General features: G+C 46.2%; 1 protein-coding gene and 1 pseudogene across 14 annotated transcripts in view; one reads left to right on the forward strand and one right to left on the reverse strand.

Moving 5' to 3' along the window:
* Positions 1 to 6,535, reverse strand: part of APBB2 (amyloid beta precursor protein binding family B member 2) — a 377,881-nt gene that overhangs the window by 223,707 nt on the left and 147,639 nt on the right. The window lies entirely within an intron of this gene.
* Positions 5,643 to 6,048, forward strand: LOC100950049 (annotated as a pseudogene).

Genomic DNA, 6,535 nt, shown 5'->3' on the forward strand with positions numbered 1-6,535 from the left:
ATTATCACCTCATGGTGACACGATGGCTGCCAGGCGATCAGACCGTCCATCTCATCAGCCTTCAAAGCGGAGAGAAGCAAGCAAAGCAGTGACGAGCACTGACAGGACAATAAACGCTCTCCCAGAAACCTCACCACATCCCAGGGGACTCATTCTCACACGTCAGGGGCCAGAGGTAGGTTCCCAGCCCCATCTGGTACAAGGAATGCTGAGAAATCAGGGCTGAGACCACCATGTTCTATTTTTGAGGCTGATCACCAGGCCACTTTGAATTAACCCAAAGCTCTGTAAGCGAAAGTGGAGCAGGATATGGGAACTGAGTGGATAACTGTGTCTCCACTTTAGTGTCACCACCTTGAGAAGAAGAAAGTCCTCAAGAAAGTGTTTTCTGTTCCCCAAAGCGAAAGCATCTTCTCCCTATGAAGTAACAGTTTACAAGCCCCAGTACCTGTAATAACAAACTCCAACTAGTGAACCTTTGACGTTCTCTCTATACAGACAAGTACAAACTGGCTGTCAAACGGCTCAAAGGTGGGGTGAGGTCTTGTTGCTCTGAATCCTGACCATGGCCTGACCACTAAGAAGCTTTGCTTGCAATGCTGTTCGCTGTTCACGGTTCCTCAGGCAGAAAATCTAGGTTAGCTGCAGTTCAGACTTCCGAGGTGCTCAGATGGGGAACCGGCTCCTACGTGGACATTCCCCACACTGCTTCTGCTCTGCTCTCCCCGCCTCCCTGTCCCTTGAGATCAAACAGGTGCATCCATTTAGCAGCTTGGCTCTCCATTGGTTCACGCCCCCCACTCAGCCTCCCATTGGTTCATGCCCCCCACTCAGCCTCCCATTGGTTCATGCCCCCCACTCAGCCTCTCCATTGGTTCATGCCCCCCACTCAGCCTCCAGCGGCTTCCCAAAGAGGCGGAATTCCTTACCAGGACCCTTCAGTGTGATCTGGCTCTGCATTTTCCTCCAGCTCCATCTACCCGGCTCGGTACGCTCTGGCTGCCCTGGCCCCTTGCTAGGCCATGAACAGTTTCTATCCCCTAGGCCTGGAATGAGCTTCCCTTAGTTCTTCCCAGGCTGGGCGTGGCCTATTCTTCAGATGGCTGCTCAAACATCACTGCTTCAGGGACACCTTTCTTGGTCACCCAGTGTCATGTGGGTCTGCCCAGTCTGCTGTGCATTCCTGCACAGCACGTGACCCAGGATTATCTCCTGTCCTGGAGACAGGCTCCCCTATCACCTGTTTCCATCACTGAGTGAACGGAAGCTCCACAGGAGTGGGGACCTTTATCTCCTTCTTCACAGCTCCACCCCAGGGTCCGACACACAGAAAGGCCCCTCGCCTGTCAAGGTTACCATCCTGGTTCCTGGACTTGCCTGGTACAGCAGCCTCTGACTCCTCCCTGTACCACTAACTCCTCCACGTGGCCACCAAGGGGACACGGAATCCCCAGGACCTGGGCCAGTACAATCCTGACCCTGGAACCCCCTTATCGGCTTGTCACCCCTTTCACTCCTCTCACACCCACTGAAGCATGCACAGCATGGTTAGGACCACAGACCCTGGGGCCAGGAGGCCTGGCTTCAAATCCCAACACTCTGCATGTGGCATCACACAAGGTGCTTATGTTCCCCGTGCCTCAGTTTCCTTGTCCGTCATCGAGTGACAACAGCAACATCCATGTCGCATCATCACCAGCATACACATTCCTCTAGCCCCTTCCTATGTGACCCCAGTTCACTAAGTCCCTCCATACTAGCCAATTTCATGTGCCCTTTAAGTATGTAGGTCATTATGGAAGTTTTGAAATATGCAACAAATTAAGAAATGTAAACCTGCAGGGAGGAGAGAAACAAATGAAACCTCCTGGCAAATCTGGAGAGAAACAAACGGAACCTCCCAGCAGCCGGAACCTCCCAGCAGCCAGTAAGTCGAGGAAATTCAAACTCGCCCCTGTGACTCAGAAGGGACGCTGTCAACACTGTTTCTTGGAAATGAAATAATGGCCCGTAACGTAGCCTCAAAACATTCGTAGTTTGCCCAAAGCCAGGGCACCTGCAGCCCCACGTCTGATCTGCCAGTGCAGGATTTGAGTCACACTCACTTCCCAACCACTGTGTGCGGCTGGAGGAAGAGGCTCTGGAAATCGCTTTCTTCCTGGGCGTCACTGACTGTCCATCTTTACCAGCCCTCCCCTCTACACTGCTCCACCATATCATCTGACTCTATATGATACAGTTTCTACCGTTGGTCACAGATGAAAAATATAAACATTTTGAGAGCAACGTGTAACTCTTCTTGGGACTGCACAGAAGTCTGCACATATCAGAGCATAGCCTGTGTGGTGGTAGTGGTCTCTCTCTTCGCCAGCTTTGATCCCTCCTCTGCCTTGATTTCACCTTTTACCTCAAAGCGAAAAAGAGAAGTCTCTTTAAACTGGACCCTGGAGCCTGCAGTGTGAGGAGCAGTGATCTCAAAGTCAAATGCTTCTATCTTCTCATATTCAAGAACACACAGGAAATCCTCTTTACCCCTAACCAGGCCCCAGTCACAAGGACAGGATGGTAGCATGTTTGTGTGACTTCCAGAGTTAGCCACCCAAATTGGAGTTACGGGTATCAAGTTCCAAACCAACAGTAGGGAACTTAAGCTCTTTGGGGAATTTTTATGCACTCTTGGGAAAGGGGGATCAACTTTCCCCCAAATCAGACATTCCTAGGGAAGAATTCAGGGGAGAAACAGAATCCATGGATTTAGGTGTCTGCCATAAAATCAAAAGAGACTGACTAAAAAGTCAGGATGTTCTTTTCACAAAGCGTTCTCTGCAGAACCTTCAATACGCATGCTTGCTGTTTTCTTTTTCTTTCTATGTATTCACAACAGAAAGGTCTAGAAGTTACAGAGGCTAACAACAAACCAACTTATCTCAAGAGTCTGAAATATGCCAAGCCACTCCTCTCCGAATTCCTTCAGTTTCATTTTGCAAGGACTTGTGTGGCCTTCCTTCAGGTCAGCAGAGTTCACCTTCCCCGAGAACAATTTCGGGTTTGCATAAATCGACAAGTGTCCAAGGAACCTGGAAAATGAGTCTATTTGCTTTGGTTTCAAAATTGCCCCATAAAAGTTACATCCTTTTCTCCTTTCCCTTCCGGAGGCGGCTCACAGGAGACAGGTCTGAAGTCCCTGGAGCCTGGTCGGGTGTTTCCTCCCTGCGACTCCCCGAGCACAAGGTGCTGTGGCTGCCGCCCTGAGGATAACAAATTCTTCTCATGGCTTTCTGGGTCAAAGCCTGCCCTCATAAACAGAAGAGAGCATTTCTAATCTATGCCCATCACTCAAATCCTCTTCACCTGGAGGATGGGGTTTAAAATGCCATCCAAGAGCTGAATACAGTTATTATCCCAAAAATATGAGGCACGGAGTCTGCAAACTCACCTAATTCTAACAGGGTTCCTGGGAACAAGAAAGTTAGTCTATGGAAAGAGAAGAAAGGGAAGTCACACGTAATTCCCTCTAAGGACGGTTCTATCACCACACTCTCAAGAGTCTCTTTCTATAACAGAAGCAGACACCCCAACTGGCCTCTCTGCAGGGTGCCCGATTCCTACTACCCAAGACGGGTCACAGACCAGTCACAGTTACTGAAATGGGAAGTGATAGTTCCAGAGCACCCGAAGGAAAAGGAGGCTCTATTATTATAACAAATTAAAATGTCAAATCTCCACCCCAGAAGCAGCAGATTCCAGGGGAGGTTTTAAAAAGAAGCAAAGCAAAGTTACAAAGGGGGGATTCTAATTTGGACTGTCAAAATTTAATTTCTTTCTTCGGTGAAAGATAAATACACAGAATTCACTTTACCAGTGTTAACGCCAAGCTATAACCTTATTTACTAGGCCTATAAAAGCAGGGTCCGTGTTTATGAGTACCTAAAAATAACAGCAGCAGACAGGCCTTGGATAGCCAATTTCCTAGCTTGGGCTCCCAGGCCATGTAAAAATCTGGAACTGAACTTACTGACTCTCATAAAAGTGGTGTCCTAGGAGGTGGCCCCTCCACAAGACACACACCTCACTACATTACCAAAAAAATTCAGGTACCTGGCACCTCAGTGGAAGAACCTGTAGAACATTCAATCACTGAATTAATATTTACTTGACACTTACTATGTCTCAAGGTCTGTGGAAATCACAGACTGCAATCTGGTGACTAAAATGTCTTAAAATTCTTTAATCACACTCTGGTGATAAAGTTTCCAGTCAACAAGGTAAGCGGAGATGTCCGGGAAAGACTCTCTCTGCCTGTTTCAAATACATAAGAAAAACTGAGTAAGAGATAATTAACAACTTTTAAATAAAAAACAATTCCAAATCATAAGGAATAAATACCTGGGCCCGAACTGAAGATAGAACTCAAAAGTGGGGAGAGGGAAAGTTGAAGCTTTGAAGACATACAAAGGCCATTAGAACAGGGCACAGCCTTTGTGTCCAAAAGCTAAGGTTCTGATGACCTACAGAGATTAGGGGGTCACATTTCACTAAGAAGAAATCACAATTTCAAGACAGCTCCTAAGTAGAGGTATGGGATCCAATATAGAGAAAGTAAACCCCTCCCCCCCAAAAAAACAAATGTGCACGTACTAGAAGAAAAAAAAACTGTATTAAAAAAAATTGTAATACCCACATCACGTTTGTCTTCTGCAATTTTAAGAGATGCTCGACCATGACTTGCATTCATCTTTGTTATCAGTGTACACTGAGTACTCCGATTCTAACACAGTGTTTTCCTTTCTTAAAATGTGTACACATTTTTTTCTTTGCACCCCCTGCAGAATGTCCATGTAGCACCGGGTTGTCACATCCAGAAAATAATACAAACATCTAAGTAACGACACCCCTGGGGCAGTAACTCAGCAAATGAGGAAGGGCCCTGGGTTTTCACGGTTCCTGCCATAGGACTCCCAGACCCAACAACTCCCACCAAAAAAATCCTCCTGGTCAGAGTTTAACACCCAACAAGAAAACAATTCGCCAATAAGCCAACAGAAGTGGGAAAATCTTGTCCCAGGGCCAGAAACAGAACAGTCTAAAGAGACTTTAAAAATACATTCAAACAATCAAAAAGAGCAAAAACAGGACAGTCTGAAAGGACAGCAGATGAGCTGAAGAAAAACTACTATAAATTCCCAGAGTGAAGGGGGAAAGGAAGGAAGAAAAGACTCTGGATAGAATATATGCACACATATTTACTTCACTGAACTGAAACACGCAATGAACACACAAAGGCAAATTTTTTTAAAAAAATCAATTCTATGTTAGCACCAAAGTGGCAGACGGGATTGTGTTCGGCACCCCCTTCTGTGTGCAGGACATAACTACAGGAAGGACTCTACATAACAAATTCAAATATTTTGGTTCGTTGGGCCCTCACATTAACCTGAAATAAAGACGGGATTGTGTTCGGCACCCCCTTCTGTGTGCAGGACATAACTACAGGAAGGACTCTACATAACAAATTCAAATATTTTTACTTGGTTCGTTGGGCCCTCACATTAACCTGAAATAAAAAAAAATAAACTTAAATTAAAAGAAAATAAGAGAGACGAGCTGGAAGTTGTACTTGCAACCACCCCTTTTCTCCTCCCACAATCCCGTGCTCTTTCTTTCCAACTTGGGCCCAGCAGAATGGCTCCCGCAGAGAGGGGTGGCAAGAAGAAGGGCCACTCTGCCATCGAGGAGGTGTGACTCCAGAACACACCATCAGCATTCACAAGCGCATCCATGGAGCCGGCTTCAAGCAGCGTGCTCCCCGGGCACTCAAAGAGATCAGAAATTTGCCATCAAAGGATGGGGGCTCCAGATGTGTACACTGATTCCAGGTTTAGCAAAGCTGTCGGGGCCAAAGGCGGAAGGAATGCCCCACACTGTACCCACGTGTGCTTGTCCAGAAAACGAAATGAAGATGAAGATTCACCGAAGAAGCTCTATACTTTGGTTACTTGTGTCCCTGTTACCACTTTCAAAAATCCACAGTCAACATGAAAGACAACTGGTGACTGTTAGACACATCAAATAAAGGTAAAAAACCAAAAAAGAAAGAAATTTAACAACAGAAGTCTAAGATTTGAACACTGAAAACTATAGAAGTCACTGAAAAAAAATAAAGACCTGAATAAATGTGAAGATATTCAGGTTCATAAACTGAAGACTTAATATCATTATTATTATATTTAAAGAGAAAGCACTTCACTATGGTCCAGGTCGGCCTTAAACTCCTGCACTCAGTGATCCTCCCTGCTTCAGCTGCCCAGTTAGCTGAGGTTATAGGCACGTACCACCTCACCCAGCTTAGATTTAGTACTATTAAAACAGAAATATTCCTCACAATGATCTTCAGAAATAAACTGAAAAGCTGATCCTACAGGGGGAAGAACAGTCCTTCTGTTGCTGGCTACCCACCCAGCCCATCTTGAAACAAGGATCAAGGAGTCTGCACAACTTGGGGGTTCATATCAAAGCCACCCAGGGAGGATGGCAG

Source organism: Otolemur garnettii, unplaced genomic scaffold (assembly GCF_000181295.1).
Source record: "Otolemur garnettii isolate 467f Iridium unplaced genomic scaffold, OtoGar3 scaffold00181, whole genome shotgun sequence".
NCBI classification, from domain to species: Eukaryota; Metazoa; Chordata; class Mammalia; order Primates; family Galagidae; genus Otolemur; species Otolemur garnettii.